The following is a 16,240-nucleotide window of genomic DNA, read 5'->3' on the forward strand; positions in this document are numbered from 1 at the left end:
GCTTTCCCTAATACATTATTTGTCTCATAATACCCTATATCTGAACCTTTCTCGTTAACATTAATCTGATCTGAAGTAGTTCCCCTACTTCTCCTTTTTGACCTTTTGAAATGCCTCTTGGTAGCCCTTATATCTACATACTCTTGATGAACATAACTGTCAACCTCAGTATCTTCACTAGTATCCCCTTCAGATCCTGATTCATCTTCCACTTTATCATACATTGGATCATTATTAATTATAGGATAATCAGATGAAGGTACATAGGAAGGAGAAGGCACAGTAAAAGTAGATGGGGGAGGCGCAGTGGAAGGAGGAGGCTGATATACCGTGGTTTCATGGTATTTTTAATGTTTTTTCCTTAAGTTTAGTGTGTGTCCAAAAGCCTTTGTGTATTGATTTATGTAAGTTTCCCTTTATTTGTAGGAAATCTGTCTAAAGATGAACGCGGAAGTATTTGAGCAAGAAATGCAGAAAAGTTACCACCTACGGAGCTTGTGACGGTCCGTCGTGCCTGTGACAGTTCGTAGGTGGCATCGTAGTGAAGCTGCTGAAGGAAGATGGGGAAGTCTGACCAAGTGTGGGGTTACGAAGTGCATGACGGACCACATATCCATGACGGTCCGTCCTGCTGGTTCGTCATGATGATCAGAGAAGTAGTCCTCGTACCCAAATTCCAAGAGTTTAAGTGTTATGGAACGAAGACCCTCGACGGACTATCGTGCTTGAAACGGTTCATCATACCTGCCGTCGAGGGTAATGAAGAGAGCAGCAAAAGATTTCACAAAGTATGGGACGACAAAGTCCATGACGGCCTGTCATGACCACGACAGCCCATCACGAGGTTCGTCGACCCAGCCGCGTTTGACAGATTTTCAGCAATTAGAGTCCTTTTATTAGGTTTTTGTTTTTTATAAATAGTTGTAAAAACCTCGTTTTTGGGGTTAGACTCTCTTATTGTTGTTAGACTCTCACATAGTTAAACTCTCATATGGTTAGACTCTCGGTTGTTAAACACTTTTATGTTAGATTCTTTGTTAGTAAATTATATTGGATATTAGACTTGGATTGTTACACTTTTCTCTGAAGTTGATTGTTGGTGATTTTGTCGATTAATCAAGTAAATTTCTGGATTTTATTCTTTCTCATTGAAGTAAGTGCATGAATTCTTATACTACATACATGAATATTGTGATTATGATTATGGGTAACTAAACTCCATAACTAGGGCTGTGGGAACCATGGGTGAATAATGAGGTAAAATCTAACTAAAATACCAATTCTAGCATAGTGTCTTGCATGTATTGATAATTCTTTCGCTTAGAAGTCTTTTTAATGGATAGCCAACGTTAGAACTCGCCTTAATGCTACTTGTCGGAGCAAGGAGGTAGATAATAGGAAAAGAATTATCAACATAGATTTAGTGTATATTATCTAATAGGCTTGTATTGATTGGTACGAGGTAATAACTTAGTCAAATATCGAATACAATGCTTAATATGAGGTAAAGGTAAGGGTTAGTATAGCAATACATGTAGCCGGACCAAGGTGCGAGTGAAATTTTCTAGATACCGGACCAAGGATTTAGAAATACATAACTTATCACTTTGCATGCAAGATACTAGGAAAGAATTGTTATAGTTAAAATTATCAAATTAGGAACCTGTAGAGAACACGTAAACCATAGTTACTTTTATTAATTGATCAACCTTCAACATTTGAATATGCTAGTTGTCTACTTTAATTTAGCAAGTTATTTTCATTCATTTAGAAATAAAAAAACGCCTTTTTATTGTCTTTGTTTTCTAAGGAAATAATTGACTAAATAATAGTAATAATATATTGAAGTTAAGTCTGAACTATTTTCCTCGTGGGAACGATCCTAACCTCATTAGTTGGGTTCTTTACTTGATACAACTACTTTACTTCTTATTTGAGAAGTAAGTTTGAGCGTATCAAGTTTTGGCGCCGCTGCCGGGGAAAGTATTTTTTAGATTAACTTAAACTTATTACTATAGTTTAGTCGATATTTTCTTAATTTTACTCTGTTTAATGTCTTTGATTCTTGCAAAACTATCTTCCTTGTATGCCAAATACACAAAGAGGAAGAGAACCCTTGTTTCCCTACGATCACGAATTAGAGTGTACACTATGCAACATGAATTGAAACTTGGGTATTAATGATGATGATCCAAACCAGAACATCCCAGCTCCGGTTGATGTTCATGGTCAGTTATTACCCGATGCTCCGGGTGAAAATCAATAGAGGGGACAAAATCCTGCTCCATGTCCTCAAGAATACTACAAAGGCTATGACAATATAGCAGACTCCGATGGGCCACTTGTCTTTCCCCCTCTACCACCAGGCCACACCTTTGTGGTAACTAGTAGCCTGATGAAAATTCTCACTGCCAGAGGTTTGTTTTCAGGTCTACTTTCTGAGGATCCACATGCACATATAGCTAAGGTAAGGGCAGTGTGTAAAAGTTGTGTAGGGAGGCCTGATTTGGATTTGGATGTAATAGGGCTAAGAGTCTTTCCTCTCTCACTGACGGGAGAGGCTTCTATTTGGTTCACTGAGCTCCCTTATAACTCAATTTTCAGTTGGAACCATCTAAGGAACATTTTCTTAGCACGTTACTACCCGGTCTCCAAGAAACTAAACAAGAAAGACAGAGTGAACAACTTTGTGGCACTACCAGGAGAGTCAGTTAGTAGTTCTTGGGATAGATTCACCTGTTTTTTTAGAAGCGTCCCAAATCACCGTATAGATGATGAGTCACTGAAGGAATACTTTTATCGGGGACAGGATGATAATAATAAAGCGGTGCGGGACACTATAGCGGGTGGTTCCTATGGGGAGTGTCCTTATGGCGAGATTGCTGAAAATTTAGAGAAAATCTCCCAGAACAATAAAGCTTGGAGTACTAGGAAGTCAAATACTGGAGAAATACCTTCACAGTACAATCCACTCACAACCCAGCCACAGATGAGATTTGTGAAGAGATGGCCCAGATGAGAACTGAGCTTGGGTTGGTATTGAAACATATCAGTGGGGGTGGAAAAAAGATAAATGCAGTTAACTACTTGTCTAAACCACCACCACCAAATGATGAATGCTATTATGGGAGAATTCTTATGCGGTAAATGAACAGACGGGGGGTTTCCGACCGAGTGCCTAAGGCTCATATCAAGAGAATTGCCACCAAGGTAAAGGAAACCAAGGTCGGAACTATGGTAACTATAACCGTGAGGGTCATTATGTCCGAGATGGAAACCACAACCGCGACAACAACTTCAACAGGGGTAACTATGGTAACAGAAATGATAGGAATGGGCCATATGTCCCTCCTCAAAATTGTAAAGTTACTCCTAGGGATGGTGGAGATAGTATGGCGCGAGTTGAGGATATGTTGCACGAAATGATGAGGAGATTCGATGCTAATGATGAGCACATTAAAGAGTTAAGGAGTGATTTAGCGGGTATTGAGCAGAAAGTCAATACACATGCAATATCGATTAAGCAGATTGAGTTGCAAATGGCCTAATTATCTGTGACTGTGAACACATGGAAACCGCCACTCTTCCTAGCAACACTGTCCAAAATCTGAAAAATGATGCACACTGTATGGCAATCACTACTCGTGGTGGTAAGTAGACCATTGACCCACCTATGCCGTCTAAGGAGGAAAAGGTGATAAAAGATAATGATTAGGTGGTAGAGGATAGTGATGAAGTAGAAGATAACACTGGAAAAGATGTTGAAGTGCCTATAAAGGTAATTCCCATGCCTAGACCCCCACCCGCCTTTCCTCCAAGATTAGTGAAAAAGACCGAGGATGGTAAATATCGGCATTTTATAACAATGTTGAAGCAGCTTTCTATCAATGTCCCTTTGGTAGAAGCTCTAGAACAAATGCCCGGTTATGCCAAGTTTATGAAAGATCTGGTTACAAAGAAAATTTCGGTCACTTTCGAGGATGATGATAGAATGCAGCATTGTAGTGCTATTGCTACAAGATCTCTCGTACAAAAGAAAGAAGATCCGGGTGCGTTAACTATTCCTTGTACAGTCGAGTCATGCCCCTCTCGATTTACAAGAAGTTGGGTTTGGGTGACCCAAAGTCCACTGCGATGCGGCTACTGATGGCCGATCGAACAGTGAAAGAAGATGAAATTTCGAATGAACAATGAAGAAGTTACCTTCAACATTTGTACGTCCATGAGGCAGAGTGGTGAGCTCCAATCAGTATCTGCTATATCCTACAAAGAAAATATGAAGAACCACCATCACCTAAAAAGTGAATAACGAGAGTTTATGGTTGGGGATTTGGTGCTTTTATACAATTCTAGGTTGCTTTGGTTTTTGGGCAAGCTCAAGTCCAAATGGACTGACCCTTACTTGATTGCCCAACTATTCACTCATGGAGCAGTTGAGTTGGAACTAAGGAGGGTGTGCGGTTCAAGGTGAATGGACAACGCATAAAAATCTATTTCGGGCAAGCTGAATCAGCAAATGAAGTAATCGAGGCATACCATCTTGATGAAGTCTAAGTAATCAAGTGCCTTTAGTCGTGCCACGATGTTAAATCAGGCACTTGTTGGGAGGCAACCCAATACTTATAGTTTTCTTTCTAATAATGGTCGCATTTTTCTACTAATGGATTTTAATTTTGCAGGCATATCACCGGGACAAAATTACACTGCAACAGTCACTAACGGACACATCGACGGACCATCACGCACGCGATGGACCATCGCATGAATCCGTCGTACCAGGTACGTCTTTCAATTATTTTCAAAACTAGGTCACACGTGAAGGACCATTGCATATGCGATGGATCATCGTCGGGGTATCGTTGCATCATTAATGAGCATACCTGACCCAGTTGGGGGTAATTTAAAAAATTGGCAACCTTTAAAAAACCCACCCCTTCATTTCACCCATTTCCTTCCCTCTTTCTCCCATTTCCCTCCACTTTCAACTTCCAACTTCCTTCCCCATCTTCTCTATCAACTGATCACTTCCCCCATTCCCCAAATTCCTAAAATCTACCCTCTACTAGTCGGAGTCTGCCGTTGTGGTTCTGTTCTTGCTAACCAAGTACCTTCCTTGCTTATTTTTCTCAAATTCTCAGGTATGTGTTTCTGATCTCTACCTATTTACATTGCATTTTTGTTCTTTTAATTCGTATTAGCCTTTTTTTGTGGGTCTTCATGCTTTCATTCAATTTTTTCTAACCTAGGTTAAGAATCCTTAAATTGCATTGTTAAAACTATTGAAATAGGTGCTTTAGCATTGCTAGTTTGCTAGGTATTTGGGTTAGACACATGTAGGTTAACACTAAAAATTCCATTTGAGTCATAGGGGATGATTGTGGCATCCCCAGTTCTGTCACTGAATGACAGAACAAGACCCCGATGACGGACCGTCATACCCACGACGGACCATTATAGGGTCTGTTCCAACATCCCACTGTACGTTTTCTCTAAGTGTCCTCTGACGGACCTCTACGACAGACCGTCGTCACCATGATGGTCCATCCTGCACAACCTTCATGGTTGTCAGAGACCTTTGTCCTAAGGGTCTCCATACTTTTTCTAAGTGTCCTCTAACAAACCTCTACAAGGGACCGTCGTCACCACGATGGACCGTCCTGCACAATCGTCATGGTTGTCAGAGACCCTTTTCCCAGGGGTCTCCATACTTTTTCTAAGTGTCCTCTGACGGACCTCTACGACAGACTGTTGTCACCAAGACGGTCCGTCCTGCACAACCGTCATGGTTTTCAGAGACCCTTGTCCTAAGGGTCTCCCACAACGAACATCGACGATGCACCGTCCTAGTCACGACCTTCCATCCTGCTTATCTGTCATACTTGTCAGATACTTTCCTTCAGGGGTCTCCACATCAACATAGTTGAAGTAAGACATGACGGACCCCATGACGGTCTATCGTACTCACGACGAGCCGTCACTTGGTCTGTCGTGTTTCACTGTTACTGCAGAAAAGTAATTACAGCTTAGCTCTTATATTTATTTTATTTTGTTTTGTCTCGTCTTGTTTGCTCCTTCTCGTACTAATATTGATTCAATACAGGTACTATCTCTTATGGCACCAAAATAAGATCGAGTTTACGCACGTGGGCGATCAAAGTCTATCGCCCCGACTGCCCGCCTGGTCATTGGCTTTGATGATGAGCGTGACCCCGAGTACGTGCCCCCAGGCACTGCCACTCCATCACGAGTTGCACGTGCTACCAAAGCTATGCCCAAAAAGGTGGTGTCTGACGTAGTCACTGCCTCCCAGTCTGATGAGGAGCGAACACTGACCGGCACATCTTCTGGCCAGCTACTCATGAAGAAGGAGCATCTAAATCCTTAGGAGTTTCGTGGTCAAAGGAAGCCTTCTGCTCTGCTAAAGTCCCTGCACCCACCACAGCTGCACAGTCTGCCTCGTCTGATGAGGCTGACAGTTCTGTTTCCACTCTCGGCTCACCGACTCGTACTCTTACCCCAGTTGCCAACCAGCCCAACCGGTGGTGTGTCGATGAGCAATATCAAGTTTATTTAGACGCCAAGTTTCTGAATGATAAAGGATTCATGACACGGACCCTTACACTAGAGAGGCAGGTCCTTACGGCTAGTCTCCCCACCATGCCAGAGATCTACAATCTCTTTAGCAGACATCGACTGGAGTGGACAGCACATTCTTTGGGATTTTATAGTAAAAAGTTAGTTCGAGAGTTCTACGCCTCTTACGTGGCTACTCTCAGATCACAGATAGATACCCGGGCTGCCCCCGCCAAACAGGCCCCACTTGAGCATGTCCGAGTACGTGGCATTCAGGTCGATATCCCCCTGCCTGCCATCCGCCGATATCTTTTCGGCGAGGATGTTGATGCCAACCGGACCCTTCTCACCTCCGAGTTTGACTACCAATGGCAAATTGTCAAAGATGGTCAATTGTTGCATGAGCCATCGGTGAGAGAGACCACCAAGAGGTGGATGGCCCTGCACTTGTCTGTTGATGGAGAGGGTGCCGACTGGGTAACAGAGCCGAAGGGAGCCATCAAGAAGGCTAACTTGACCTTCACAGCTAAGTTCTTATGGTTGATTGTCTAACACTGCCTTTCCCCCACGACTGTTGATAATATAGTCACATGGGATCGTGCAGTTCTGATGGCGGCGATGACAGCCGGGTTTGAGGTGTACTTCACTTGGCTTCCACTGGCAGTCATGCACGAGAGGGATTTCAAGGTCACAACTACATACCCTTTTCCGTGCATGATATTTTCCCTATGCAGGTCCGCAAGTGTGCCCATCTGGCACATTGATCAGCTTAAGACTCCGCTGGGCACTATTGATATCGGCCTCATCAGGGATGAGGCCAATGAGTTGGATCCACGCAGAGGGACCCGTCCAGAGTTGCCTCCACTTGGTGAAAATCTGGCTGATACGGTAGCAGAGACTCGCACGGCTACGCAGGCTGATTTTGAAACCATTGACACTACCCCGGTCGAGTTTATTCCGGGTAGTAGCACTGCGCCAGCTCCTCTCGCTCAGCCCCTTTCCTCGCTCTGATCCCGCTTTCTAGGGTCCAAAAACTAAAGGCACAGATGGCTACACTTCTGCATCACATCCAAACTTGGATCAGAGGTCTATTGCTGAGGCAGAAGAGTGCTTGGAGCGTAAAATGGTCCAGCATACAAAGCGGAAGATCCCTGAGGTTCATTAGCGCTTGGATGCTTTTGAGTTGCGGGTGCTAGCCCGGCCAGCCCCTCAGGAGGATGTGTCGACCCTTCAGGCTGTGGTCGACAATCTTCGAGCGGACATTGATATGATTCTAGAGGCTAGCGTGCTGAGTTTGAGGCCCCTTCTGCAGAGCCTGCTGAGGACACAGTGATGACGGCCTTATTCGCCACTTCTGAGATTCCACCACCTCCCCCTCGAGAGCCTGTCAAGAGGCGCAAGGGTAGAGAGGAGGATGAGCCTAGAGCACGAAAGAAGGAGCGTTGTGATATGGAGGTTGTTTGGAGAGCCTCGCTTGCTGATGAGGAGGCGCGTCGGATCAAGGCTGTAGAGTCAGCTGTTGGGGCATCTAGCTCCAGAGATGTGGAGATAGCGAGAGGCACTGCTAATAGTGTTGTTGCTGATGAGGACACTACTGAGGGTGTCCAGACTACAGAGGTAGTGGGTTCCGGGGAACCAGACCCACCAGCTTGCTGATCGTCGGCACTTTGCGCCCCAGGTTTGCTTCACCTACCACTCTCATATTTCAATTTTTTTATGCATTGGGGACAATTGCATGTCTTTTTGTTGGGGGTGGGGTAAATGTAAAGTGAGTGCTAGGGTGAAGTCTGAGTAGCCCAATTTTTTTTATTTTTTTTATCTTTTAGTTTAATAACCCTTGGAGGGGTAGGGGCTGAGCGACACCCCCAGGCCTTAACATTAATACAAAACAAAACAAAATACAAGGAGGGGGGCATAAAACCTAACCTCCAATCCTAAGGTGGTTTGGAGTCGACTTTCCTATTGAAATTCAACTCCTCCCCTTACATTTGAAAGATGAAACCAAAATACTAATAACCTAAGGAGAGGACTCCTCTCGTTACAAAGTATCTAGTAAGCATAAATTAGGGAGACTCTCCCTTTACAAGAGAAGTTCATATAAACTAACAAGTCAATAACCTATTCAAAGTAGTTATATTTCTTGAATATAGCCAAATTGAATAGGTACAAACTTCATGGAGGTTTGAAAATCTTCTTAGTCTTCTTTCTTCTAAAGGTTGGCATGTTCTGCAAGTCCATTTGGTAATGTGCTTGTGCTTCTTTGGGTAATTGATTGGTGTTGAAGTAGACTTGGGGGGCTGGTGTGTTGTGACTGTGTTTTGCGAGGGAGTCTGCTACACTGTTTGCCTCTCTAAAGATATGAGAGCATCTGAAATTATGAGTTTGCAAAATGAGCTGCTGAATTTCCTCTATTAGATTGGCAACAGTCCATAGAGGGGCTGTTTTCTTGGTGATCCAATGTACCACCAACTGAGAATCCAACTCAATTTGTATAATTTTGTAACCAAGATCCAGCGCCCAAGACAGTCCAAGCAGAGCAGCCTGAGTTTCAGCTCTGTTGTTCGATCCTTCTCCAAGCGATGTTGAGAATGCCATCACCAATTTGCCTTCTTTGTCCCTTAGAATACCTCCAGCCCCAATCCTCCCTGTGCTAGTGAGGGCGCTTCCATCTGTATTGATCTTGATCCAATGATCTGGAGGTCTCTTCCATGCTACCATGTACACTTTGATGATATGTTTACACTGTTCACTTGATTGGATTAATGCTGTCCAGCTTGCAGGCCATTTAATATGAGGGAAGGCATTTTTCAGCATCTTGTATGTATCCTTGTAGATTACATATTTGACACGGCTGATATTAGTGGCTTTGCCTCCGTATTTACTTGCGCACCTGTTCTTCCATAAGTTCCAGCAAATGAAGACTGGTGTTGCTTGCAGCAGCAGTTGATGGCCTGCATTTCGTGGCTTTGCTGTCCACCATTGCCTCACCCTTTCTTGCAATGTTGATTGCTCAGCTTGTAGTCCTGCAGTAGCTGCAAAAAATTTCCACACTGCAGCTGCAAATGGTCCTGAATTAAAGGTGTGGTCGATGCTGTCCATGCCTATTCTGCCAAAACAACAATAACAAGGTGATAGCTCAATGCCAAAATTAGCTAACTTATCATTTGTAGGAAGCTTCTTCCCTTTTAAAGTTCTCCATAAAAGAAAAGAAGATTTAAAAGAAATGGATTTGTGCCATAAAAAGGAATTGAACTTATTCTTAGCCTTTTTCTCCCTGATTTTCTCCCAAGTAGTCGCACAACTGAAATTACCATAGCTGTTGAGATTCCAAACAGGTTGATCTGGTAATTGCTGTTGGTGAGGGATCTTTATGGCTAGTATGTTGTTTAGGTGGTTGGCTGGAGCATGTTCCACTAATTTGTTCCAGTTCCATTCTCCATTCTCCCAGAATTCTGCCACAGTAATGTTGTTGAGCCTGTTGCTGCTGCTGGTGTGGTGAGCTAAAGGCCCTATGCCAAGCTAATTGTCCCACCAAAAAGAATAATTCCCGGCTTGAAGTCTCCATTGAATATGCTGCTCCACCTGTTGTCTAGTAGCTAGCATATGTTTCCAAGTTAAATACTCACCAGTGTCCCATTTTTTACTCACCGGATTTGATCTTTGACAATATTTAGCTTTCAAGAAATCTCCCCATAAGGTTTGCTTGTTTCTGAATATCCACCATTGTTTGAATTGGAACGATTTGCAAACATCTTGTAAGTTTCTCATCCCTATCCCCCCTTCTCATAAGGGTAGCTCAAGTTTTTCCAAGAGGACCAATGGTATTTTTTCTTATTGTTTTTCCATCCCCAGAAGAAGTCTGCAATAAGCATTTGGATCTGTCTGATGATAGTATTTGGGGGAGTTACTGCTGATAGTAGATGTATTGGCAAGGCTTGAAGAACATGCTTAGAAAGTACAGCCTTTCCTCCATAGCTAAGTTGCTTAGTTTGCCAACCTGTAATTCTGGAAATGACTTTGTTAATAAGATCTGCAAAATAAACATTCCTAGGTCTGCCAACAAATAAAGGGCAACCTAGATAAGTGATGGGGCCTTGTTTTTGTTTAAAGCCTGTCAGCCTTTTAATCCTATCCCTAGTGCTATTGAAAGCACTAGGGTGTAGCATGAAGTGGCTTTTATCTCCATTGATAAGTTGCCCTCAAATTTTCTCATACTCCTTCAAAATATTCATAAGGAGTTTCAAAGTTTTGCGTCTTCCTGAGGTGAAGAGAATTATGTCATCCACAAAACTTAGATGATTCACTTGAGGCCCTCTTTTTTCCATGATGAAGACTTGATACTCCGAATGATTGTGTAAACTGTTGAGTGATCTTGATAGTACCTCCGCACCTAAAATAAATAGGGCCGGAGAGAGCGGATCACTCTGTTTGAGACCTCTAGAAGATTGGAAGAAACCATATCTTTTTCTATTGACGATGACAGAGTACCAATTGTTGTCCATAATCCTCCAAATCATGTCAATAAACACCTCATTAAACCCCATTTTCCTTAGAACTAGGCAAATATATGACCAGGATACCCTGTCATAAGCTTTTGCCATGTCTAATTTAATAATCACATTACTACCAATGTTGGGTTTCTTAATGTGGTGGATAATTTCCTGAGCAAGCATGATATTCTCAGAGATACTTCTCTCTTTTACAAAACCAGACCGATTGGTAGAGATCAAGGACGGAAGGATAGGGCTCAGTCTATTACTTACTAGTTTGGATATAATTTTACTAGTAAAGTTGCTCAGACTGATTGGCCTAAACTCCGTAAATTTGTTTGGATTATTCACTTTAGGGAGCAATACAATGCAAGAATGAGAGAAGTACTTAGGAATCATTTGTCCACTGAAAAAAGCATGAAGTACTTCCATCAAATCCTCCTTGATAATGTTCCAGTACTTTTGAAAGAAAAACCCATTCATACCATCAGGACCAGCTGCAGAGTTAGGATTCATGGAAAATACTACCTCTTTAAGCTCCTCCATGTTTGGTAAATTTGTAAGCTGTTTGTTTTGATTGTGATTGACCATGCTAGGAATGCATTCCAGATTGTGCTCATTGATGTACTTATTTTCTCCAGTGAAAATTTTCTTGAAATGCTCACAAGCCTCTTGGCCAATGTTGTTTTCACCTTGTACCCAATCTCCATTTTCATTAACAATTTTGTGAATAAAGAGTTTCCTTCTCCTCCCCCTTATAATGGAGTGAAAATACTTAGAATTGGTGTCGCCATCTTTAAACTATTGAAGCTGAGTTTTCTGTTTCAAAATGTTGTCTTCAAGCTTGAGAAACTTAATATATTGAGCATTGAGTTCATGAAGAGTGCTTCTATTTGAATCATTTTGGTATAGGGTGTATTTTTCTTCCGCTTCATGCACTTGTTCCTCATACATCCTAACCTTTTGAAAAATATCCCCATATTCATTTCTAGACCAACCACTGAGAGTAGTAGATAATCTTTTCATTTTCTGGTGAAACTTCCACATAGACCAATTCACTATCCTCTTTTGGGGTTTTTTTGCTTGTGTTCTTTTTCTCCAAGAGATTGATTATTTTTATTGTTGAACCGGCATGTCTATATCTTGTGTACATAGTTTAACTCTGAAGCATGATGGCTAAAATGATATCCTGATGAAATGAAAATGATGCATGACTAGGCATAGTAATTGATAAATGTGTGGCTTTAAGCATGACATAGAGATACACCACTGCATGACCTTAAGTCTAAAATTCGAACTAGGTGTCTGATAATATAGTAGAGTAAATGAGATGTCAAGTGAGTGTGAGGAAGATTTGAATAGTCCACTATTGGTACTGAGCTAGAACTTGACTGGTTGGTCCTGCTAAAAGTAAGCTGTAATAAACAATTAGGAAAGGATCATAGGCCCTTATTCAATATAGCCAATTTTTAGCCTAAATAAAAAAACTGAATGAAATTAATCCCTCTTTGATCCAAATGATTTGAGCTTAAGATAGATCTTTCTTTGTCACCCCAACTGATCTTTTCTGGGAATAATGTGTTGGCCCTGGTCCCTTCTTGGACATGTGCACCTCAACTTATGCCAAAAGCCTAAGTTAAGGGTGTCTAATGTAGTAAACAACCCTTTCATGGATCTGACCCAACTTTGGGTATTGTGTACTTTGACTCATGGCAAAGCCATGAGTTGAGGGTGGTTATTATGAGGAATGCTCTGGAAAGTGGGGTTGAAAGAACAAAGAGAGAGAAGGAACAAAAGTAAAGTGACTCAAGAACCAGTTGAAAGAAAAGTGAAATAAAAAAATAGAATAAATACAATCAAGAAAAGAAGAGAGACACTTACACAAATGAAGAAAGAAGGGAAAATAGCAAGGTGAAAGCATATGAGAAATTGGGAGAAATAAAATGATAAAAAGTGGTATGTTTAGCCGATATGTCAAGGAGGGATAAAAGTCACTAAAGTATACCTAAATATACGCTACCTGACCCTGAGCCTATGTTACATGCTAAGAAAGTCCTATCGTGATCCTAAAAGTTGTATAGCGAATTTAAAGTAGTGAAAATAAGGGCAAGCTTATGGAAATATGTATGAATGAGTTGTGAATTTGTTCTGAGAGTGAGTGTTGAAAAGTAATCCTTATACTGAAACTGAAATAATTGTGTGAAAAATGAGGATGTTGTTTTGAAGTGAGGACACTAGTTGCAATACTGGAAATATTAGCACCTCAGTGAGAAATTGAAGAGGATAGGTGTCAGTGCGTGGTGAGTCTGTGTCATGGTCTGATCCCACATAATTCAAGCCTAATAGTGATAACAGACTGATCAGGATTGATAGCCAAATATTGCGAAAGAAAAAACATGGATACTATTGTACAAAGATTTTGTAGTGAGTCATAGTGCGTCGCTTGAGGACAAACAACGAATTTAAGTTGAGGGTGTTGATATATCGTGGTTTCACGGTATTTTTAATACTTTTTTCTTAAGTTTAGTGTGTGTCCAAAAGCCTTTGTGTATTGATATTTATGTAAGTTTCCCTTTATTTGCAGAAAATCTATCTAAAGATGAACACGAAAGTTTTTGAGCAAGAAATGTAGAAAAGTTACCACCTATGGAGCTTGTGGCGGTCCATCGTGCCTGTGACGGTCCGTATGTGGCATCGTAGTGAAGCTGCTAAAGGAAGATGGGGAAGTCTGACCAAGTGTGGGGTTACGAAGTGCATGACGGACCATCATATCCATGACGGTCCGTCCTGCTGGTTTGTCATGATGATCAGAGAAGTAGTCCCAGTATCCAAATTCCAAGAGTTTAAGTGTTATGGAACGAAGACCCTCGACGGACTGTCGTGCTTGAAACGGTCCGTCATACCTGCCGTCGAGGGTAATGAAGAGAGCAGCAAAAGAGTTTGCAAAGTATGGGACGACGGAGTCCATGACGGCCCGTCATGACCATGACAGCCCATCACGAGGTCCGTCGACCCAGCCGCGTTTGACAGATTTTCAGCAATTAGAGTCCTTCTTTTATTAGGTTTTTGTTTTTTATAAATAGTTGTAAAAACCTCGTTTTTGGGGTTAGACTCTCTTATAGTTGTTAGACTTTCATATAGTTAGACTCTCATATGGTTAGACTCTCGGTTGTTAAACACTTTTATGTTAGATTCTTTGTTAGTAGATTATTTTGGATATTAGACTTGGATTGTTACACTTTTCTCTGAAGTTGATTGTTGGTGATTTTATCGATTAATCAAGTAAAAATCTGGATTTTATTCTTTCTCATTGATGTAAGTGCATGAATTCATATAAAGTGCATGAATTCTTATACTACATATATGAATATTGTGATTATGACTATGGTAATTAAACTCCATAACTAGGGTTGTGGGAACCATGGGCGAATAATGAGGTAAAATCTAACTAAAATAACAATTCTAGAATAGTGTCTTGCATGTATTGATAATTCTTTCGCTTAGAAGTCTTTTTAATGGATGGCCAACGTTAGAACTCGTCTTAATGCTACTTGCCGGACCAAGGAGGTAGATAATAGGAAAAGAATTATCAACATAGATTTAGTGTATACTATCTAATAGGCTAGTATTGATTGGTATGAGGTAATAACTTAGTCAAATATCGAATACAATGCTTAATATGAGGTAAAGGTAAGGGTTAGTATAGCAATACACGTAGCCGGACCAAGGTGCGGAGTGAAATTTTCTAGATACCGGACCAAGGATTTAGAAATACATAACTTAGCACATTGCATGCAAGATACTTAGAAAGAATTGTTATAGTTAAAATTATCAAATTAGAAACTTGTGGGGAACACGTAAACCCTTGTTACTTTTATTAATTGATCAAACTCCAACATTTGAATCTGTTAGTTGTCTTCTTTTGATTTAGCTAGTTATTTTCATTCATTTAGAAATAAAAACCCCATTTTTTATTGTCTTTGTTTTCTAAGGAAATAATTGACTAAATAATAGTAATAATAGATTAAAGTTAAGTCTAAACTATTTTTCTCGTGGGAACGATCCTAACCTCATTATTTGGGTTCTTTACTTGATACGACCGCTTTACTTCTTATTTGAGAAGTAAGTTTGATAATATCAGAGGCACAGTAGAAGGATATGGTGGAGGCACAGTAGAAGAAGGAGACACAATAGAAGGAGATGGTGGAGGCACAGTAGAAGACTGAGCTTCAAATAGAGTGCTGGAAGTTTCAGAAGGACCAGTTGTAGGGATGGAAGGAAAAGTAGAAGTAGGATGCTGATTATTAGGGTTAGAAGTCTTATTATAAGATTCCTCACCTACCCCACTTTCAGTCACATTGGGGACAAACTCCAATTCAAGTGGGTCCTGATTAGCTTCACTAACCCCATGAAAAACATACACTTCCACTGTATTCCCATCATTTATCATATCGAAAAGGTCAAATATAACCTTATCATTATCAACAAGGACCAATAACCCATCCCACTTGATGAAAAAATCACAATCTATTGTATATCCTAGTTCCTTTATGTAGTCCCTCAACTCAAAATAAGATATCCTATCAACATCTACATCTAGGAATTCTGTCACATATGCCCCCCAATATATTTAGGTGGTGGACCAAATTCTATTACCCCCCAATGATATCATCTTAAAGTTATGAGAGTAAAAGTCATCCTGAAAAACCATGTAAGAACAACAAACACAATTCAAATACACATTTTAATAACTAACTCTAACAAGTTGTACACAACAAAAATAATCACTAACAAACAACAACAGCAGAAACACTAACTAACAAAAGTAGAAAAAAGCACAAACATTTAGCTCTAACAGTACTAACAGAACAAAACACTAACAATAGCAGTTGATAATGTACAAATTAAAGTCTACAAATGTATAAGAGACAAATAATAAGATTCGAACTAAGTGGATAACATCTAACCCTAGCCTAAAACACAATCATAAAACCCTAATCACTAACAGTCGCACTAAGTCAATAACACAAATACCCTACATTAACTAAGTTGATTGCCCAACATACTCAAAAATATCCTAACAATGGCAACTATAGGAGGTAAATTCTAACATTTCTACACTATAATAATCCATAAAATCTGAACAATTGAAAAAAAAGTGAATTTTTTTATCATAT

Source organism: Solanum lycopersicum, chromosome 2 (assembly GCF_036512215.1).
Source record: "Solanum lycopersicum chromosome 2, SLM_r2.1".
NCBI lineage: Eukaryota > Viridiplantae > Streptophyta > Magnoliopsida > Solanales > Solanaceae > Solanum > Solanum lycopersicum.